General features: G+C 45.4%; 1 protein-coding gene across 3 annotated transcripts in view; it reads left to right on the top strand.

The window, feature by feature from the left end:
- ADAMTS14 (ADAM metallopeptidase with thrombospondin type 1 motif 14) overlaps positions 1-23,211 on the top strand; it is a 158,405-nt gene that overhangs the window by 13,176 nt on the left and 122,018 nt on the right. Inside the window, exon 2 of one of the 3 annotated variants that reach the window (XM_083148486.1) lies at positions 20,300-20,412. The exons of the other annotated variants lie outside the window; for them this stretch is intronic. The gene's annotated coding sequence lies outside the window, so the exon portion shown is untranslated. The remainder of the gene's footprint in view (positions 1-20,299; positions 20,413-23,211) is intronic. 3 annotated transcript variants of the gene reach the window in all.

Genomic DNA, 23,211 nt, shown 5'->3' on the forward strand with positions numbered 1-23,211 from the left:
ACATACATACATACATACATACATACATACATATGATGTGTGGATTGTTTGTTTATCAACACATGACTGACAATTTTTCTCGTTCACTATGCACAGCATCACGGACTGTTACTGATCCTCGCCATGCGCAGAAATCATCTGCAACGGCTACTGTGTCAGTGGCCCCTCAGGACAGTGATGTTCAAATTTTAGGTAAATTATTCACAAATTTATTACATATCCAAATTACATGTGATAACACAAGTATTTTATGTTGATTTATGTTGTGCAATGTTTGCTTCCTATGTAGCAACTGAATGTGAGCCCGAATCATCTCCCACACTTGGGCCAATGAACATCAGGCCACCTGTGATGACCCCACCACGGCAAGGATCACAAGAAGCAGACACCCACGAAGGTAACAATATATAATGGTGCACATACCACATAACACGACCCGCTCCAGGAGATACACAATGCTTCATTCCTGCACTCCCATCTCATGTATGTTTAAAGCTGTATTCAAGTCCAAAATGTATGATCTCGCTACTTCAGCACAGGTGATGGTAATCATACATCACTCGGGAAGTGCATGGACATAACATTATGCCCCTCCTGTAATGGCCAATGTTGTCACCTGGTGTTATTGTATGGTTGTGCTAATGTGCGCACAATATAGCTGCATACACACACACAGATATTCTGTCTGATGTATCTGTTGTGTACAAAATACATGAGCCTTATGGTAGGATTTCGGGATCAAAATGACTACAATAAATGTAATGTTCAACCTATACCATAACAATGTGACAAATGGCATATAGCCTAATGTAGGAACAAATTTGGCAGACTCATCCCTCTTTCCAACCGTTTGCCACCATTTTGGCCCTTGTAATTCCCTACATGACTTTAGCAGATTTATTTCCCAACATTTACATCAAACATACCATCTAAAAGTGTGTACCGAACTTATAACCCTTTACAGCAAATAACATAATCGTTGCTCCTAACCTTCACTACTAATTACAGCTTGTCCTCTCCTAATTTGACACACCCTTGTTTGCAGAGCTCATCAGTGCAGCAGCTGCCATCATTTATTCATTAGTGTGAAAGTGGCTTAGGTTACTGCTTTTCACCCTAATTTCAGCCATTTGCCATACACTGTTGTCAGCATTATACCCACTGCCTGTAGTTTTTATTGAACATGTGACCTGCTGATTGAATGTGTATGAATGGTGTGCATGACTTTTTTTTTTATTTTTTGAATCACAGGTTAAATCACATACATTTATGGTTCACTGTGTGAGTGGTTCATGTGGTGTTTGGATGATCCATCCTTATAACTGGACAGACACTATTCTGGCCACAGCACACAAAAATGTCACATTAGCAAATTCCAAACCCATGTGCAGTGCAGGTGGGGCAGATGTAACATGGATACAAACATTTGTCATTTGTGTATGTGTTACAATTCATGTGTAGGCTAAATAATCATTTTAATGTCATAAACACGGCCCTTTACATTTATGCTTCAACACACCAAAGTCAAAAGTATCTTTCTCTGCACATGTTACATCTGGCCCACCTGCACTGCACATGCTTTTAGCCATGTTGTTGACAAATGTGAACTCCCATCATAACACAGTAATAGGCATTATGCAACGGGAACACACACACAATTTGGACAGTACAAATGGTATATGGACTCAGGCCGCAGCACAGCATGTTTCCATACCTGACCATAATTATGCTTGGCTAATTACCCATTATTTGTTAATGGCCCGTCAAACCTATAAGGACCTTTTCCCACAGCCCCTTTTTCATGGTCATTAACCCATATCAATGTTTGTGGAGCCACACTCACATTAAACCAATTCTCATCACCTTTAAAAGGAAAGCACATTTTGGGGGGGGGGGGGGGGGCTGGGGGGGGGGAATACATTTCTCATGAAATGTAGTATTGTCCCCACATCATAATTGACCATATTGACATTGTGTGGAAAGTTTAAGTAGTGTGAGTGCATTGTGCAATGTGTACAAATACAACAGATGTAGGTGCTATTATCACATCTCGGATGTTATTGAATTCCTTGACATCATAGGCTTCATTAGCATTGTAACATATTGGAGCACTAACATAATTATCCTTACATAATTGATTTATAGTCAAGTGATCTTGCTATTGTAAGAGTGGACACTGCAAATGTTCTAACACTAATGTTACCTTTGTCATTTGTATAGGTGGTGCCAATCCGGAGCCTGAGGCAGAAGAGGATGCGTTGCCATCGCGGGAACACACCCCATCTTCCCGACCCAGCCGAATGCCACGTAGTCCCCAGCTGAGTTTCAGCCCCGAACCGCCGGCTGGTGGTGTTGCTGCTGATTTCTTTATGAGTTGGGCTGCCCATCAAGCCCGCTGCGAGGCCACTTTCAAACGGCAAGCTGCTCATCTAGAAAACATATATGTTGAAAGTGGACGCATTGCACGGACCCAGGCACTCCTGCATAAGGACAACCGGGCCTTGTTAAAATCGGTGGCGGCAATGCGGCTGGAGCAGGCCACTTATCAAAACCGCATGATGTCCATAATGGAGGCAATATGCCAGCAGCAAACCAGCCACACCCGCATACTGGAGGACATTTCCGTCTCCTTCCGTGAGCGGAATTTGTTGGCACAGCAGCAAAGCCCTACCTCCCAGAGCAGCAGCACAACGCCAGTGTCAACTCCCCTCCCTTCACCACCACGGCGGTTGACCCGGCAAACCCAGAAAGAAACCCCCAATGTAAAGGGGTCAGGGGCTTCCAAGCGTCGGGGCAAATGATGTGTTTATACATATGCTTAAAATTTGTAAATCCACAAGTAAATAAGTTTGCAAAAGACATATTTGGGTTGTTATCAGCCTTTATTGACCCCCAGCACATACACAGAAATTATGGTGACATTTTGCAAGGAGTACTAAACACTATGGAAAGCTCTTCCCAGTACACATGGGCCAAACAGTCCATTGTATGTGTTCACCCACATACACAAACATGTCAATTTTACATTTCTCACATGTAACATTCACATCATATCAAATCCAGAGGAAGGCAAAGGAAATCGACCTGTCTATTCACACCATACAACACCTATTAAGGGAAAAGAAACCATTAGCAAATGCAAATAAACGACACACAGATACACATACAGTATATATATATATATATATTGAATCGGTACGTCTGTCAGAATGCACTTCGGCCTACAGTCATTAGGTCGACCCCATTAGTTCTAGTGGCAGGTAGGTGGACATGACGTAAGGTTGATTTTGCATAAAGGGCGACATGAGGAAGGTCGACTGGTCATAATGTCAACATTGTTTAAGCACTGTTTTTTTAACCTAATGTCGACACAGTCAACATGGACAGCGTTGGCAATGAGAATTGGACCCTGCCATTGGTTGGTTTGTTCACAATGCATACTGCACGACGGCTCACTTTGCTTGCCACAGCTTGAATGAGCTCCTCCACGCCCTAGTGCATGGGTCCTCAAACTGCGGCCCTCCAGATGTGGTGAAACTACAAATCCCAGCATGCCTTGCCACAGTTTTCCTATAAGGGAGTGTTAAAACTGTGGCAACGCATGCTGGGAATTGTAGTTTCATTATATCTGGAGGGCTGCCGTTTGAGGACCCATGCCCTAGTGGATGGTAGGGCATGAAATACTTGCTAACGCCACATGTCGGCACAATCTGCAGTGAAATACCCATGTTGAACTTATGAGCAGTCGGCCTTACGCATGTCAAACTTTATGCCAATTTGATCTGAAGTCATGTCGACCTTGGCCCATGTCGACCTTAAATCAGGTAAATCTTCCTGCCAGTCTACCTAGTGGGGTCGACCTAATGCCTGTAGACCTAAGTTAATTCTAATAGATGGCCGCTTCCCATATAGATAGATAGATAGAGAGAGAGAAAGAGTTAATAATGTATGCATACACACCCAAATTGACAGAGAGATAAACACACGTGTCATCAATTCCCTATTGCCCCTTTCAGGGCGCACTTTAAAAACGGTATATTGCCCTTTTTTTACCGTTTCAAAACGGTAATGTGTGCGGTCTGAAAGGTGCAGGACCACTTAACCGGTTAGAAAAAAAACTGTTTTCTAACTGGTTAAGATGCAGGGTCCTACCCGTTTCCGAACCGGTATTTTAGGCTAAACATCGGTTCAGAAACGGTATTTAGGACCCAGCCCATGAGCTGGGTCATAAATTCAGCACAGTGAATACTTAATGAGCGCTCATTAAATATTCACAGCACTGGAGCCCCCCCCCACGTGTCGACGCCCCCCGTGCGCGTCAGCGCCCCCCGTGTCGACTTACCCCGTTCCAGTATCTCCGTTATGGTTCCCGGCACTGCAGCTCAGTATGCTCGGAAAGCACTTATGAAAAAAGTTTCTTTCCGAAAATGGCTGCCCCCATACGGAAGACAGTTTTGTAATACAGGGTTTCCTATGGGGCAGCCATTTTCTGGAACACACTTTTTTAATAAGTGCTTTCCGAGCATACTGAGCTGCAGTGCCGGGATCCACAACGGAGGTACCGGCACGGGGTAAGTAGACACGGGGGGGCGCCGACATGCGGGGTGGGGTGGGGGCGTCGACATGCTCTTGGTCGGCACGCGCGAGGGGGGGGGGGGGGGAGCTGCACGGAGGGGAGGGCAGAAGGCTGCATTGGCTTTGACCCGGTATTTTGAAATTTTCAAAAAACGGGTCTGCCAGTGTCAAAAAATCGACACTTAAACGGTAATATACCGTTTAAGTGCTGCGGTGTGAAAGGGGTTTTATCTGGCAGACCCGTTTTTTGAAACGTTTCCAAATACAGGGTCAAAGCAAGTTATGCGGTCTGAAAGCAGCATATGTGTCACATACAGTAGTTTATACAGTATTATACACTTACCCAGTAGCCAGCCCTCTGCCATTGATCCAGCTTCAAACTCAGCAAAGAGGACTGACTGGGCGAGGATATAGGAGTCATGACATGAGCCAGGGTAGCCTGCAAACACACTCATGATCTTAAGATTTGCATCACAGACCACCTGCACGTTGGTACTTGTGCTTCCATGTCAGTTATAATAGGAACGGGCAGTATCCCGAGGTGGTCTCAGCGGAATGTGTGTGCAGTCAATAGCACCAAGCACATTTGGCATGCATGCAATGCGATAGAATGGTACCCTAACATCATGGCACTCTGTCTCCTGGCTTTGTAAGCAGATTGAGGCATCTATATGTGGCAGAAAAGCTTCAAGCACCTGGGTCAGGTACCTGGACAGTGTGGGCTGAGACATGCCAATGCCTTGGCCAATGACATGTTGCAAACTGCCAGACGCCAGAAAGTACAACACAGCCAGCAGTTTGTGCAGGCCTGAGACAGCGCATGAGCGTCCTGTCACAGGATCTAGCTCCAGTCTAATGAGCCCATACAGACGGAGAATGTTGCTACGATTAAGCCGGAACATCTGTATAACCACATCATCTGGCAATGCGTCAAAACATAAACGCGGCCTAAATAAACGAGGCCTACGCAGCCTCTGTGATACCTGCTGGACCTGCTGGTCATGCTCAGTTTCATGACGCCGGCGTCTTCTTCCTTGGCACAGCCAAGACATCACCTGTCTCAAAGCCCACACTGAAGCACCCTGATATAGCATATAGGCCCTTATTCTGATCGGTGCGGCCAGATCAGTATATGCGGCCAGGAGCGTGCAGCCGAATCCCCGCCTTCCATACGGATCGCAACCTCCGTCCGTACGCGGATATGTGGCGGTCCGCATGAAAGTGCCCGGGGATACGCCTCCTCCATCTTGGGAGCAGCCCCTGCATTCGATGGTCGCCGAACATCGAATGCAGGGCCGCACGGTCCACCAACTCCCGCCACCCTAGACCACACGGACACTTGTCCGTATGAAATCATGTATGTGGGTGGGCAGCTGACATCCGGCGATGTCAGATGGCCGCCCCCTACACATGCGTCACGGCTTCATTACCATGCATACGGCCAGCGTTTGCATGGGAACGGCCATGAAACGCGGGGCGTATGCATAGGGTAATGAGGCTAAGTAGCCCTTCACGCCCCTGTCCGCCCCCTGTGCCGCGTCTCAACAAAACGTACGGCGAAACCGCTTGCACATGCGCAGAGTGACCTCTGCACATGCGCAGACGAAAACCATCGCCGTTACGACCGAAAGCGGAAAAAACCACACCGATCCGAATAAGGGCCATAGTCTGCCATGCTAGAAGTCAGGAAGTGTTTGTAGGTGGATGTTTGCCTTTTATAAGGCACACATGTGTGATTGCGAAGGTGTGTGATGTGTTGTAAAAATGATAACACATGTGTTCCATTGAAGCAGGTGAAATACACTTTAAAATAGACCTTGTCAAAGAGGGTGTATTTTATTTCACGAATTTTTGTACGAATGGGAGTTGTTTACGAATACGATTTTACAACTTCACGAATACGAATTTTTAGTACATGAGGAAAACACGCCTAGCCCATGCAAAAATCAGTCGTATTCTATCGATGGTGTAGACTTTTCGTACACATGCGTAGTCGTATTTTGATATACGAATACGACCTCAATATCACAAGTTGACGCCAAGATAATTTCCACGAATCCACGAATTTTGTGTTTCATAAATTACGAATTCACGAATACGCCAGAAATTCACGACAATACGCCTACGAATACGACTTTTTTCTGTTTTATTTTACGAATCCATTTTGGTAAATTTCCCCCATATCCAGATCTGGATATGACACAAATCTGTATTGTACATGTTGTCCTTTTGGGGATAGGTGTAACCCCATCCATTGTGTGGTTGGCTGCATTCTCTCAATTGATTGCTCTTCCTCTATCCACAAACCTTTGTTTGTAAAAACGTACCTTTTTAAGACAGCTTTATCAGATTCCACAACTACCCACATAACCTTCATAAATTTACATTCGCAATTACATCCCCCACTGAGTCCACACACAAGCTTACATATTTAGTCACATCCTCCTGACCCTAGGCCAGCATTACTGGGTGACCATATCATACAGACCACCAAGCACTTTTGCAACCTTGAAGAACTATTATGTAATACAGTAGGTAGCACCTATCCTTGTGTGTTAATGCCTATTTACTTGTAGATAGTAAGCTTGTGAGCAGGGCCTTCCTACCTCTTATGTCTGTATGTTATTATTACTCGGTTTGTTCTATCACTTTCCAATTATAAAGCAAAACACAATGTGCTGCTCTATATAACAAACTGTTATAAATAATAATAATAATAATAATAATAATAATAATAATAATAATAATGACATATTACAGTAACAATGATTTGTTCAAGTTCACGTAAATTACATATACAAAGACTGCAGATGTAGGTACTTGTGAGTTATCCGGGCGCCCGATTTCAAAATCGGGTCGGATCGGGACATCGCATCGCATCGCATGCGACCATCGGATGCGATGCGATGCGATGACCCGATTTTTCCATAGGAATCAATGTTAAAATGGACTGAGTCCATTTTAACATGGAATTCAGTGGGAAAAAGGGGTCCTTTTCATACCCCTACTATCCAAGTGGGCATGGAGTTGGATATAAACCTGTGGCGAGCGTAGCGAGCCACCGAGCCCGAAGCGTGGCGAGCGTAGCGAGCCCCGCGAGGGGACACGGAATACCGTCCCCTCGCGGGGCTCGCTTCGCTCGCCACGCTTCGGGCTCGGTGGCTCGCTACGCTCGCCACAGGTTTATATCCAACTCCATGCCCACTTGGATAGTAGGGGTATGAAAAGGACCCCTTTTTCCATAGGAATCATTTTAACATTGATTCCTATGGAAAAATCGGGTCATCGCATCCGATGGTCGCATGCGATGCGATGCGATGCGATATCGCATCGCATCGCATCTGATTGTATGCCTTAACTTAAGGCATACAATCAAAAAATCGGGCGCCCGGATAACTCACAAGTACCCAGATGTAATAATAAGAGTTACACCCAAATCCAAATGCTTATATAGAAATCCCCCTTCCCAAAGATATCAGTGTGGCAATGATGCCTGGGTGTCAGGTGTAGGCAAACAATGACGATCGTACTAAATTCAGAAGGTGCCTGTCTTTTTAGTACTATAAGCTTACTCTGAACACCTACAAGGTGCCAGTAGTTATATTGTAGTTGATGCAACTAAATCCTGTGTACAGACTCGTTTCCCATGACCTTAACCCTGTATCCCTGACCTCTGCCCTGATTTGGGAAACCTAGACTGTGACCCTGACCTTATTCTGTTTTACTGTTCTGAACCTGTGTCTGTGATGCTGACTTCTGTGTTAACCACATTCTTGCTATCTGATTTTTCGCTACTCAGTAGTCCCAACTTCCCAGCTAGTCTTGGAAGGGGTCATGTGGTGGTAGAGGTGTGTGTGTGTGTGTGTGTGTGTGTGTGGAGGGGGGTGTTACAGCAGCACCATGCATATTTCCTTCAGCAAAATCTACACTGCCTTGCAGCAGTTCCATGGCAAATTTGGGGTTGTATATTAGACTCTTGTTCAGAGAACTACCAACTTTGCATATATGGCAAATGCAGGTCCTCCACATACAGTTAATAGCAGCATATGTGGCAGGAATAGGATTGCAGGTGAGGCTCACTGTGTGTACATAAGATTCTAAAATAAGAATGGATAAAAGTACTCATACATCATTACTGCAGTCGTGCCCAGGGCCGGTTCTACCATTAGGCAGCTTTAGGCAGCTGCCTAGGGCGTCAGGATCTAGGGGGGCGCCACCAAGTCTGCCTATCAAAAAATCATGGCTGTCTATGAGGAATGTGCAATTTCTAAGACCTCACCACCATACTTTTCCTTGAGGCATACTTCCATGCCTTACTTGTACTCTGTTGTGGGTGTCAAAGGGAGGCCTACCAGGGAAAGCAGGGGACTTGTCTATTTTTCCAGGAAGGGCTGGAAGGACCAAACAATTTTTGACATCTGCTGCCACGAGAGAGAGAGAGAGAGAGAGAGAGAGAGAGAGAGAACGAGCAGTTAAAGAGCAATTAGCACTTAGGGGGTTATTCTGGTTGATTCGCTCTGATACGAATTCTCACCCTTGCGAGTCAACCAGAACCCGCCCTGAGAATAGTAGCATGCCTACCCCCTCTCGCAGAGTGTGTTCGCACGCAGGGCCTACAAATATATGTTTAACATAAACATCCATTTGCAGCCTGTGGGTAAACACCCACATCATTTGCAGGCTGACGACCATCACATTTTTTATTTATTAACAGTTTCTTATATAGCGCACACATATTCCGCAGCGTTTTACAGAGAATATTTGACCATTCACATCAGTCCCTGCCCCAGTGGAGTTTACAATCTATGTTCCCTACCACATGTATACACACAGAAATTCTAGGGTTAATGTGTTGTGCGCCAATTAACCTACCAGTATATTTTTTGAATTATTAAAGGAAACCGGAGTACCCAGAGCAAACCCACGCAAGTACGGGGAGAATATACAAACTCCACACAGTTAGAGCCATGGTGGGAATAGCACCCATGACCCAAGTGCTGTAAGACAGTAATGCTAACATTACACCATCCGTACTGCACACATTTTTAAGTGACTCTCAGGTCACATAGATTTGCGTGCAACCTCGGGAGGAAGTGGGCAGGCAGTGGTGATGTCAGCTGCCTGCCTCCGGCACCAGCGCCACGGGCTGATTACCATGGGAATGCCCATGAAACCCTGGGCATTGCCATGGGCTCGATTATCCGCCGCCGCCCCCTGGCCACAGCCTTGGGTACGAGAACAGTCTGTTCGCTGTGGCCACATGCACCCAGTGTATACACATGTGCAGAAATGCGACTGCACATACGCATATGCCAAACATCAGTCCCCGTGCCAACGAACGCCGGCTGCGAATGGACCGGAATAAGGTCCTTGCTGTGCTAATTTGAGTTGTCAATCCCAACGGATCGGGCAATGTGTATGGAGAACACACTGCCGATCTGTCTGTAGATATGCCTGCAGATAAATTGATCTACAGATATATCTTTTAGTACTTACCCAACTTTAGGGAGCATGGTAATTATGCACAAGTGCATCCAATACATTGTTGACAACCAGAAAACAAATTAATTCATACTAATTTATTGTAATAAATCATTAAATAATTTAACAGCGCTTCTTGGAGAGCAATGTTCCCAATATAACTATGAACAAATTGTTACGGCCACTAATTTATTTTTAATCCATGCTCTGATCTAGCAGGTACAGTATATGGCAGAGGTTCCCAAACGTGGTCCTCAAGGCACCCCAACGGTCCAGGTATTAAGTATATCCATGCTTGGCCACAGGTGACTTAATTAGTAGCTCAGTCAGTCTGATTTAACCATCTGTGCTGAGCCATGGATAGACCTAAAACCTGGACCGTTGGGGTGCCTTGAGGACCGCGTTTGGGAACCTCTGGTATAAGTATATGGTCTATAATATTTGCCATAATGGATATCTTTCCCCTCACCATATGATTGCGATAAGTCTGTCGAACCATGACAGCGGCTCTAGATGTTTAGCGACCAATGCCACTTTTGTACACCGAAAACCAGATTTATCAAGCTTCAAAAAATGATAAATTTGAGAGTGATAAATAACCAAAAAGGCCCTAACTGTCATTTTTTTTAAAATCCAGCATGTCACATGACAGTTAGGAGCGGATTGGCTGGCTGTTTATCACTGTCCATTTTATTAATTTTTGAAGCTTGATACATTTGGCCCCGTATGTGGGACTGCCCTTTAATATGACAATCTTGGACTTTGGTTGACAGATTTGTGGGGAGGTTTTTAGGTATTAAGATCTCATTGGGTGGCTACAAATTCGCCGGCTGTCCAATTATTGATTCATTGAGAATGTGCATGGCTCGAAGCATACAGGGCCGTTCAGCAAACAAATCCAGCGATTGTTTTCTCTGGTCGTACGCAAGTTTATTGACAGACAGCCAGCGTTTGGGGGTGGCACCGGCCATTTACCGTGAGTGTCAGGGAAAACACAGGCACAGTCATTTCAGGGAGGGCCTCTAACGTCAACTCCAGCCCCAAACAGCCTGTCTCTTGCGCAGCCACCGAATAGAACCTGGGGTACACACAGGCTGCACACACAGAAAAAAATCATACGATGGTGAGTGATGCCATAACTCCCCACTGTCTCGCTTACCGCGGGAACGTCCCAGTATTTAGGGACGTTCCCGCGTCCAGCCCGGGGCTGCCATTGTCCTGCGTAGGGGGGGGGGGGGGGCAATTTAGAGTCCCCCCCCACCGTGAAAAGAATAGATGCGCATGGGTCCCGATCCAGGGTAACACAAAGTTGGGAGGTATGGATTGCGTATGGATTTGCAGCTATTCGCATGGACTGCAATATTTCTGCTGCCCACTCCCAGGCATGCACAGGGCAGGATTTCACTCGATGAGATGATGGCTATCGCTGGGCTCTGATTTTTAGCATGTTTTAGTAGATTATCTTGTGACTTACCTCCCCCATCTGTCCTACAGGTCAGTACAACCTGCTTTGCCTGAGAAGTTTGAGCTTGTGTCTGTATTTACCTTTTTGAAATCCCTTCCAGGCTGATTAACCACCTGAGAGTTCTCCTGTGTGTGTAATCTGCAAATTCCTATTTGCAGCAGTGTTTAAAGACCAGCCCATAGGGCCCAATTCATACCTGCTCCCTGTGCTATGGCATACCTCCCAACATGACCCTCTCCAGGAGGGACACATTGCTCTGTTTCTGGACTTCCCTCATAATGTATGATTGCCATCACCTGGTTCACATAGGTTAATTGATAACACTGGTAATGGCAATCATTAATTAATGGAGAAGGCCAGAAACAGAGCAATGCGTCCCTCCTGGAGAGGGTCATGTTGGGAGGTATGGTATGAGTCCTTGCAGCCAAGCAAGAAGGTAGCTGCTACCCCTAAGAACACAGACCCCTCACTCCCCCAGCCCCTGTGCATGGCTGCGAACCAGGACTCAGCGGCCCTCCATCCCAACAGCTGGGGGACGTCCCCAAATGCCTGCTGGGTGTCAATCTCCCTATGAGCAGAGATCATTAGCCTTTGCTCGCTGCCTTCAGACCATACTTGCCTACCTGACCCTTCCATGAGGGAGATATGCTCTGTTCCTGGACTTCCCTGGTAATGTACTGTATGATTGCCATCACCTGTGGTGAAACACCTTTCTTATCAATTACCTAGCTCACCTCAGGTGATGTCAATCATATATTACCAGGGAAGTCCAGGAACAGAGCATTTTCTCCATCATGGAGAAGGTCTGGTAGGCAAGTACTGTATGCTTCAGACGACAGCTCGTGCACGGCATACCGTGCACATGTGTTGTCATTTGATTATCACTCAGGCTGCGAACTCCCATAGTGCTGGATCTGTTCAGCAGAGGTCATATGGGGGCATTTGCACTCAGCCCCCTAGAGTCTGCTGCAACCCACAGAGCACCTATATTTGGAATTTATCCTCCATTTCTGAATGCTGGTTGCCCCAATCTTGGTTCCAGTCAGCTGATCATGGACTAGCCAATTAGATACCAGATACTGAACAGCTGGCTGCATCATCCAATGAGCAATTAGCAAAGGTGATAAAAGGAGTAACTTCAGCACAGGCAAAGTGCCAGGACAACATTCTCTACATTCCATGTCCTTGGCAGTGTCAGGGTTGTGATGTGCTGTTGCTCAACATTTTAACACCAGCAATGGCACCTCAATTCACACGCTTTGGGCTCTGATATCAGCCCTATAAAAGCGTTCGGTGCCCAATAAAGCAGCAAACACATTTGTGCAATTCCCATGTGCCATAAAGTGCTGTGCTTCCCAGAGTATTATCTTTGATAATTCTCCCGAATTTTTGCTAACCAGCTGCTTTTACCAGTCCGGATTTCAGCTCAAAGCCCGCTGTCCTTGCAGTGTACAGAAACACTGGTACCAGTTCAGAGCACACCGTACCAGCAGTGTACAGAACCACAAGTATCAGCATAGTGTCCACCTTAAGCCAGCTTTTCCAGCTGCTTCCAAAACCAGCAGTATCACTATAGTATTAGAGACTTCCGTAACTGGTGCCCAGATACATTGTACAAGTCCAATGTGTTGTAATTACAGTCTGCAGCAACAATTGACAGCTTACATGCAGGAACTTTATCAGACTGCCCAGCTTTCCTTATACGGCTTCCACTCCAACTCTAAAGGGCCCTACACACATGCCGATGTGTGTAGGGCGACCTAGCTGTGCTATGTCGGGCCGTTCTGCTCAGCACACAGAGCTGACAGCCCACACACAGAGCGAGCTGTCAACTCTGTGTGCTAAGCGAGCAGACAGCGCCAGTGTTCTCCGGTGGGAGAACCCTGCCGATGCCGATATTGATGGACACTGTCCATCAATCTCGGCCAGCGACAAAGACGCGCGGGGACGCGCATCTCTTTCGATATAGCCCCCACACACACACCGATGTGAGGGCATTTTCTAAGCGACTTTGCCAAACTAAGCAAAATCGCTTAGAAAATGCCTTAATATCGGCATGTGTGTAGGCCGTATAAGCCTAAATACCAAGCCGGGAACACAATCAAATAAAGTTTCAGTTGTGACTATTAACTATTTGCTTTTACTTATCTTGTGAGTTATGTTCCATTGCCAGCGGAGTGGCCAATACTGGGTATTCTGCCTCTGACTATCCCATGGTAACAGCAAAAAAGTGTTACCATTATGTGGAAGCCGATAAATGCATACTACGGATGTGTGTAAATCATACTTGCCGACTTTTCATCTCCTCTTTGCGGGAGACCAGGGATAGGGCAGCTAATTAGGATGCGTGGAAGCTCTCAAATGTAATTTGGATAGCTCCGACCCATTTACGACACAAAAATGGGGCGTGACCACGGGCGGAGCTATAGAGCTATAGAAATTACATTTTGAGATAGTACAGTAGCACTGTTTAAAGGAATGCTATTAAAGAGAAAATAGTGGGGAGCAGAGGGAGAGAAGTAGGAGGAAAGCACGAAGCAGCTACCTATGCATACCTATGCCTATGCCTCTGTTCTTGAAAAAGGTAAATTAAGACTGAAACGTTGAACCACTTGATCGAGTCCCAGTGTGGAAGTTATTTCACGTCCTGCGAGTGCCGCCATCCCCCTACCTACTATATATATAAATATATATATATATATATATATAAGGGTAGAAGTTGCGGCACTCTCGGACTTAAATCAATAAACACACTTACTCAGTGTTTAGTCCAACGTTTCGGTCTTTATTTTATCAGACCTTCATTCCTTATGAAGGTCTGATAAAATAAAGACCGAAACGTTGGACTAAACACTGAGTAAGTGTGTTTATTGATTTAAGTCCGAGAGTGCCGCAACTTCTACCCTTGTTTCATACCCCGCATGAAGGCACCCGGCGTTTGAATTTCATCGTTCCAGGAGTGCCGGTCTACACAGAACTATATATATATATATATATATATATATATATATATATATATATATATATATATATAGTAGCAGAGGGGGATTGGCACTCTGGACCAGTTTCTTAATGCAGGGGTGCCTTCCAAGCAGATAATATACTTCAGGTATCTACTCAGTCCCTTTTTCAGGTTCTATGTAGAATAAAGGCGGCACTCAACGGTCTTTAAATCATAGTGAAAATTGTATTAAATCATGAATACAGATAAGTGCGACGACGTTTCAAGACCGAACACCGGTCTTTTCATCAGGTCTTCTATCGCTGCGGGCTATGTGTAGCCTGCAGAAATTGCACTAGTAAAGAAGGCAGCAAGATCGAAACCTTCACTTCTTGTGTAACGAAAAAAGAATATAAGATTAAAAGCTTTGCCACGTGCAATAGTAAAAATGTAATATGCTTAATGCAGTGAAAATGTGACCGCCAATACAGGTAAAACCAGCAGGGCTTTAAAAACAAGGTTGGGAGAACACTTCCGTAACATAAAAAATGGTGTGGAGAACCATTGTATGTCGGCACATTTTAAGCAGGTACACCAATGCTCTATAAATGACATAATAAGTTTTAAAGCTATTGAGCAAGTGAGAGGAAACTGGCGCAGAAAGAACATTGAAGTGTCCTTAGCGCAAGCAGAGATGCGCTGGATACATGAACTTAAAACTCTGAGTCCCCAAGGACTCAATGGGGACTTCGAGTTAAAGTGGTTCATGTAAAATAAATGTATAAAACAAAATTAAAATACATTTTTTTTTTTTTTGCTAAGTCTCTGCTTGCTCTATATCCTTGAAACATAATGAGGGGTAAAAGTTTGCATATGAATACATCTAGCATTCTTTATAGCGGATATGATATGGTTTGCAGATAGATTGGAGGGATTTTTAAAGCATAGACTGAAGGATTTATGGGGATTTATAGAAGCACACTGCCACTTTTAGAGAACCCTGTCAAGGGAGGTAGAAGGGCAGGAACATGAATTTTGGAATAAGGAGCGCTATAAAGGTGACCACATGACCACCTCCACCTGAGCCTTGACAAAGATCTCTGAGCAGATCGAAACGCGTTGGTGGCAACAGGTGGACGTGGTCACCTACCGACTTTTTATCTTCTGGTTTTATCTGGAGTTTTGTGTATCAACATCCAAGCAAAAACTCTGAGAGATTGCTTGCCCACCCCCCTCACGCTGAAAGAAATCTGGGAGTAAGCGGACCATCTCGACACTGGAAGCCGGGTCCACGGCTGCAGTAGCAAACAACACTTTCTGCCTTACCCGGATCTGAGTAGAGATGGGCCGTTCGCGAACGAACCGGATCTTTTGAACGGATCCCATTCAAGAACGAGTGAGCCGCCGATCCCAAAAAGGTGATCTGTTTCTTTTTCGTTTTCCAATGCAATGCATTTTCTTGATCTCAGTGCTGCCACCTGTGGCAGCTGAGATGTACTACCTCTGGAGACTGAGTACAGTGCTTTGACTACAAGTGATAGAAAGATTAGCTGCTGCTGCCAGGGATGGCCATCGGTGCAGACGCCATCGATGGTTGCCATCGATGGCGATTCTGCACCCAGCCATCGATCAGTGTTTTTACTCGGTCATGTATATTCCCCCTTTTTTTTTAACACGAGGTGAGGCCTTGGCGAAAAGATCCGTATCTTTTCACCGAGAGATCCGGTGGATCCCGGCTCAGCTTAATGATCCGTTTTGCCCATCTCTAGATCTGAAGATCTGAAGCGCTGAGAGAAAAACCGGCAACGGGAGTAGAGGTACTTTTTTCACATAGATCCCTTATACCTACCCTGTCCTGTCAGAGAAGCTTTCTCTAAACAGCATTGAGACACGCTTCCACTGGTTTCTGGTCAAATAGTAACCACTGACAGAACCCAGCATATTAATCTAGAGACGGGAGGAGAAGGATTGTATATATAATGAATATACCCACCCCGTTCTCTTAGAACAACTTTCTCTACCTGACTCAAACTTGGGTGTTGAATCTCATATTGTCTGCCTAACCTGAAGGTCTGACACAGATGTTTTTTTACCCTGATAATCTTTTTAAGTGTTTTTTTTTTTTTTTATCCTGGGGACGTATTGTATGTGAAAAATAAATATTTGTGATTTTTTATGAAGAAACAGTCACTATTGCATTCCATTTTTAAAACATCCACCTGAGCGCCTAGGATATAGATCATCCACCTTTCATCTATACCTCAAACACCTCAGTTTAGGTGTCCAGAAAGCCACACACACAAAGATAAATACCTATAGTAGAAATACTATATATTGTGAGAAGGATCACATACAAGGGGACTCAGATGAAGGCATTGTTGTTTATTTTGAAGAGCAGGTCACTGTATAGCAGGTTAAATCCATCTGAAATCAGTATTACAGGCAGTAGCATACAGGCAACATCAGCACAACGGACTCCTACAATAAAACGGTACTTGTTTCCTAGCATGGCGCCCGTCGGGTCCCATCGCATACCTTAACTTAAGGTATGCGATGGGACCCGACCGACCCGATTTTCGGGCTTTAAAGACGTTTTTCTCTTGGGAAGCTATTCCACCATCAAGAGCAAGGTAACTCTGCCCTGGCGAAAGTATGGCCAGTCCCCGGTCATGGGCACGCGCGCACAAGACGTTCGCACGCCCCTTGGCAACGGAGCTTGCCCCGGGTCCCCGCCGCCGGTCCCCCTCACCGCCCGACCCCCCCCCCCCCCCGAACCCTGCCCGTCGCCCTGAAGCAGAGAGGGGACGCTGCCCAGCCGCCGTGATTCTGGGGCGCATGTGCGCGTGAGTCGCATGCACGTCCCAGTCCCTATTGCCGGTGTTTGCCAGAGAAGAGGATCTGGCAGGCGTCGGCGTTGAATGAGGCCAGCTCCATCTGTATATATATATGTGTGTGTGTGTGTGTGTGTGTGTGTATGTGTGTGTATATATACATTCGTGTCACCTTCAAAAAATATAGTATGTGTGTGGTTTACATTAATCTGTTGATATTGCAACTCTTTTGGGTCCTGAGAAATGGGGGCCAGTCCCTCTGAGACATTAACTTTGGATAGGATAAAGTATATGTACATACTGTATTGTGTGTATATATATTTATTTATTTACAGTTTCTTATATAGCGCAGCAGATTCTGTTGAGCTTTACAATAGTAGACAGTGATAAAACAAACTGGGTAACAACAGACAGACTTGGAGGTAGGAGGGCCCTGCTGCAAGTTTACAACCTATAGGGATATATGAAGGTAACACTATATATACAAATATATATATATATATATATACATATATATATATATATATATATATATGCCAGATGCACCAAGCTTCAAAATGATAAAGTAGAGAGTGATAAACAAACAATCAACCAGTTCCTAACTGTCATTTTCAAATCCTGTCCATAACATGGCAGTTAGAGTCTGATTGGTTAGTTGCTTATTACTCTCTATCACGTTTTGTTATGCCTGTTATAGTGAATATGTAGAATAGATATACTTATTTAGAGATGGACACTATTGTGATGTTTACACATAACATCTATGTTTGGTTTTTGAACAACATTCTTGTTATAAGATCTGCACATGCGCAGAAGCTGCACTCCTGGGTTTTGCAATGTTACTCATAGGGGTGTATTCAATGACTTTTGCGAGCTGTGGCAGCGAGCAGAGCTGCATTGAAGACGGCCCATAGTGCCCCAAATGCCATGGCATGATTAGCGGTGGAGATAGGCAGTGTTCCAAGTAACTGGCTTAGGCTGTTTGATTCCAACAGACATCTTAGCCCTTATTCTGGTCGGTGCGGATATATCCGCGTGCGTTCGGGCCGCCGATGTTTTGTCTCTGCGCATGTGCAGAGGCGTCTCTGCGCATGTGCAAGCGGGGCGTACGGCCAAATCCCGCATGATATGTGAACACTCCGAACAGGGGGTGGAGAGGGGCGTGAAGGGCTATTTGGGCTCATTACCATATGCATACGCCCCGCGTTTCATGGGCGTTCCCATGCAAACGCTGGGCGTACGTATGGTAATGCGGCCGTGACGCACGTGTAGGGGGTGGACATATGACATCGCCGGATGTCAGCTGCCCGCCCAGATCCCTGCTTTTGCACGGAAAAATGTCCGTGTGGTCTGAGGTTGCGGGAGCTGGTGGACCACTCGGTCCTGCATTCGATGGTCTGCGACCATCGAATGATGGGGGAGGTTCCCTGAGATGGAGGAGGCGTATTCCGTGAAAAATACACGTGCGGTCCGTTCGGCCAGCTTCTTACCGCGTACGGACGGAGTTGGCGATCCGTATGGAAGGCGGGGTTTCGCACACACGGTCCTGGCCGCATAATCGGATCCGGCCGCACCGATCAGAATAAGGGCCCTTGAGTAGACTCTGGATTAATTAGATATCTAATGGTTACGCAATTATTCTAATGCTGCATCCTCGGTCACTGCCGCTGTGTACAAAGTCACAGAGACTGTGTTAATATTGTCCAACTGCATACCTGCCAACATTGTAGATGCTAAAGCCGGGACAGGATGCACGCGAAGGCGCGCGTCAATTTTTTGGGGGCGTGGCCTGCCGAAAAAGGGTCGTGCCTATACTCGTGATGCTGCCGCGAGGCCACGCCCACATTTTGCTGTAAGCTGCTGGCCAGCACTCAGCCCCTCTGCCTGAAAGAATAGACGCTGTGCACATGCGCACAGCGTCTATTCACGGACTACAGGGGGGACTCTCAACTGCCCCCCCCCGCGCCGTGGGACACTGCTGGCCGTGGGAGTGACGCGGGAACGTCCCAAAAAACAATACGTTCCCACGTTAAGAGGGACAGTTGGGAGGTATGCACCTGTGCCTGTAATTTTAATAATATGACCTCAGTCTTCCTCTATTGTTCTTTTTGCTGTACATGATATATTATACATGATATATTATTATATTATAAGTGAATCATGTCTTCCCTGTATTCCGGGAATGCCGAGACCAGTGTCTGTGACTCCCGATACATATTTACTGTCTCTGGAAGCCTTAACAATTTGTCCATTTAATCATGCTGCAGTTCAGGAGGGGTACTGCGAGTGTAAGCTGGCACTTAACAGGGATTCTGCTTTGCATGTCCCAGGTATGATAAACAGAATCCCCAGTAAGCAGCCCTAGGTCACCCTTTTTTGACCGACAACATATGGGTCCATGATTTTACCAGATTACATGTGTTAATGCCCAATAACGGCTCATTTACCGCATGGTAAAAATGGGCTCGTTTTTTAACATAGGGCCTGATGTTTGTAATAAGAGAAAAAAAAAACACCACTGGGCAAAATCATGTTCCACTTGCAGGTGGGACAGATGTAATATGTGCAGAGAGATTTAAATTTGGGGAAGCAGTCAGTATTTATCCTGCATTGAAAAAATATGACCCACCCAAATCTAAATATCTCTGCAAATGTTATATTAGCCCCACCTACATTTCAACATGGTTTTGCCCAGTAGAGTCTTTTTTTAGTTACTAAGAAAGCGGAATCTTGCCGTAATTGGTTTTCCCCCTATGTGTATATTTTCTTTTTATTGATGACTCTACTTTTTTTTAAATAACATAATAGCGGTCTTTAACAACAAGACAATAGTGCTTGTGTTCAGTAAATAAAAAAGGAAGACAAATATATAATTTAGATAAGGGGAAGGAGAATTTGAATGGAATTTCAGTTGAACATTAAAAACAACTTATGTATCACAGCTGACAATGTTCCTGAAGCAATTTTTTTTTTTTTACTCATTTACTTTTTTATCTGTCTTCTCAGATGGTATTCTATGCAAAGGCGAGGTGAGAGATACTGTAGATTCAGCAGGCTTTCTAGTGGTATAAAAAAGAAGATGACCCTGCCACTGTAGTGTTGGGGAAAGTAATGACAAGGTAAAATTCCATTTCTATGTTTAACTCTTTGTTAACTAGATTTTCCAATGTTTTAACAAGGGAGATATTAATTGATTAATATATAGGCTTGATTACGTGTGGAAAAGCCATCCATCCAACTCATAAAAGAGTTCTGATCCAGTGTGTGCAGCTCCCAGCTGACACATAGATAGATTTTTCAGGCTGCATTTACAAACCTGTGAATAATGACATCAATTTGATAGATTATTGGCCATTAGGTTCCTGTTGTGTTATAATCACACATTGGCTATATGTTTCTGTTGAGGTAGCATCCCCCGAGCACCCCTCCCACCCAAATTCCCCCTCCACCATGGTCACCAAGTTCCTCTGGGTATGTGCATAGGTACTCACTGGGCCAAAAACCCAGAAGTGCTCATTGTGGACAGATATATTAAGCCTTAAAAAGCCTTATGCAAGGGTGATAATGAGTGATACATGTCCATACAATCAGCCCCTAACGTCATTTTCCAAACCCAGCCTGTATCATGGCAGTTAGGAACTGATTTTAGGATCTGATTTGCTGGACTTTTATCACTCTTTATCAACCTCATGTTTGTCTCTTTTTAAGGCATAATATACCTGCACCTGGGAGCTTACTAATCAGATATGTAAGTACCCATGTGATTAGTACAGATGTGATAAATGGTGGGATCTATTGCATAGCGGAAGTGATGCTTCGTACTTCCTGCCCTATATAGCCAAAACCCACCTAGTGGAGATGGCCACAAATGGCTCCATCTTGGTGTCTATGTTCAAATTGTCAATACTTTGCTGAATCTGAAAGGACAGATAGTTTCTAGACCATATAACCAGGCACACAGGGTATGACATCTATTGACTGGATTTTAGCACTTCTGATATTAATCTATAAAATTACAGTCAGCTGATTTTCTGGCACATTCCCAATTTACATCACATGTGTACAGCTTCATTCTTTTAGGCTTGTAACATTTTTAGAAATGTATTTTTGGAACAGAAGTGGTTCGCCGGATATATTTACCACTGTTATTCCAGCTTGTAGGAAGTATAACAAAAAAAAAAAAAAAAAATCTTTAAAACTATGTAAGAATGCTATTGGCTATTAGTTGAAAATCAAAGCCAGTCGGTTTTTTTCTCTCTGAAAAAAATTATTATAATAACTGACTGTTTCAGCTTTCTGTGTGTCAATTTCCTTTTGCTGAAATGTGACATCTTTCAAATGTTTTGTAGTTACGCAGTTCAGTAGAGGTTTATCGTTTACTTGCATGGGTAGGGTGGACGCAGTGTTAATTGACTCAGATGGATGCCTGCAAATTTTCATAAACAGTGCCATGACAGCAAGTTTGAAGGACCGGGTACTTGTGTAGTTTCATGGCGGCAGGCTACGCTACGTTTTCAGCGTAGGCTAAGCTACTGTACATTGTCAGCGTAGCCCAACAGCTGCCTAGCGTAGTCAGCATAGTGTCTCCTTGGCAGCACTGTATAGTCAGCATAGTGTCCCCGTCAGGCAGCTAGTCACGTGCTGTCCCCGGGAGCTGCAGCTCTGTCCCCAGCGTCCCTGGCAAGCCTAGTGAGCACCTTTCACACAACCACCAGATCCCCTGCGCTGGCGGACGCTGGCGGAGAGGGGATCATGCGGGCACCAGCGGAGAGGCACTCCATCTGTCGGAGACGCACGAGCGTCTCAGACGCTTGTGCGTCTCAGACGCTTGTGCGTCTCAGTAATTCTTGTGACAGGGTACGGCAACTCTGCCTGTGTCCGCTTTAGGTAGACGGACAGGGTTAGGGGTTCGGTAGCATGTGCGTCTCCTGCACAAAGGGGGGGGGGGGGGGGTTGCGGTGCGCAAGTGCGTCTCATGCACAATAAAGGACACATTTGCCAGTGCTCCATGTTACATACTGGCAAATGCCTCCATTAAAAACCCCCACTATCCCCCCCATTGTGAACGGCACCCCACGATTGACGCCAACCCGAAGCGTGGTGAGTGTAGCGAGCCCGCGAGGGGCGGCGGTATGCGTCCTCCGACCTTTTCATACCCCTACTATCCACATCAGCATAGAGTTGATTTTATAAAGTGTGGCGAACGCAGTGAGCCACCGAGCCTGAAGCGTGGCGAGCGCAGCGGATTACTTGACGTGTATTCCGAGTCCCCTCGCGGGGCCCACTGAGCTTGCCATACTTTGGGCTCGGTGGCTCGCTGAGCTTGCCACACTTTATAAATTTGACTCCATGCCGACGTGGATAGCGGGGTATGAACAAGTCGGGAGGGCGTGTACTGCGTCCCCACGCGGGGCTCGCTGCGAGCGCCATGCTTCGGGTTGGCATGGATAATGGGGGTGTTTCACAAACACATTCACACCTGTCATGTCAGGAAGGTTAAAATGGTCCTTGGTTCCCCCACAATGTAATAAGCCTTGACTGACTACACTAACTACGTAAGCTCCGGATAGCCATGAACAGGCTGATCAGTGGTGTAACTATGAATTGGGCGCCCTTCCAGCCGTTAATGGGGGGCGCCCCCGCTAGAGATGGGGATACATTCCAATACAATAATAATAATAATAAAATAATAATAATAATAATAACAACAACTAAATAAAAATAATAAATATTTTTTTTTGGGGGGGGGGGGGGGGGGGGTGAATGTTGTACTCTCAAATTGCTGTAGGATTGTGTCCTGAAGAAGGGTGTTACACCCCGATAGCTTGGCATTGATGTAAATACACATCCTTTTTACTGCTTTATGAATTGCCTCCCGAGTGCCATTTTTTGGATGAGAGATAGAGAGAGAGAGATAG

The sequence above is a fragment of the Crinia signifera genome, chromosome 6 (assembly GCF_055691185.1).
Source record: "Crinia signifera chromosome 6, ASM5569118v1, whole genome shotgun sequence".
NCBI lineage: Eukaryota > Metazoa > Chordata > Amphibia > Anura > Myobatrachidae > Crinia > Crinia signifera.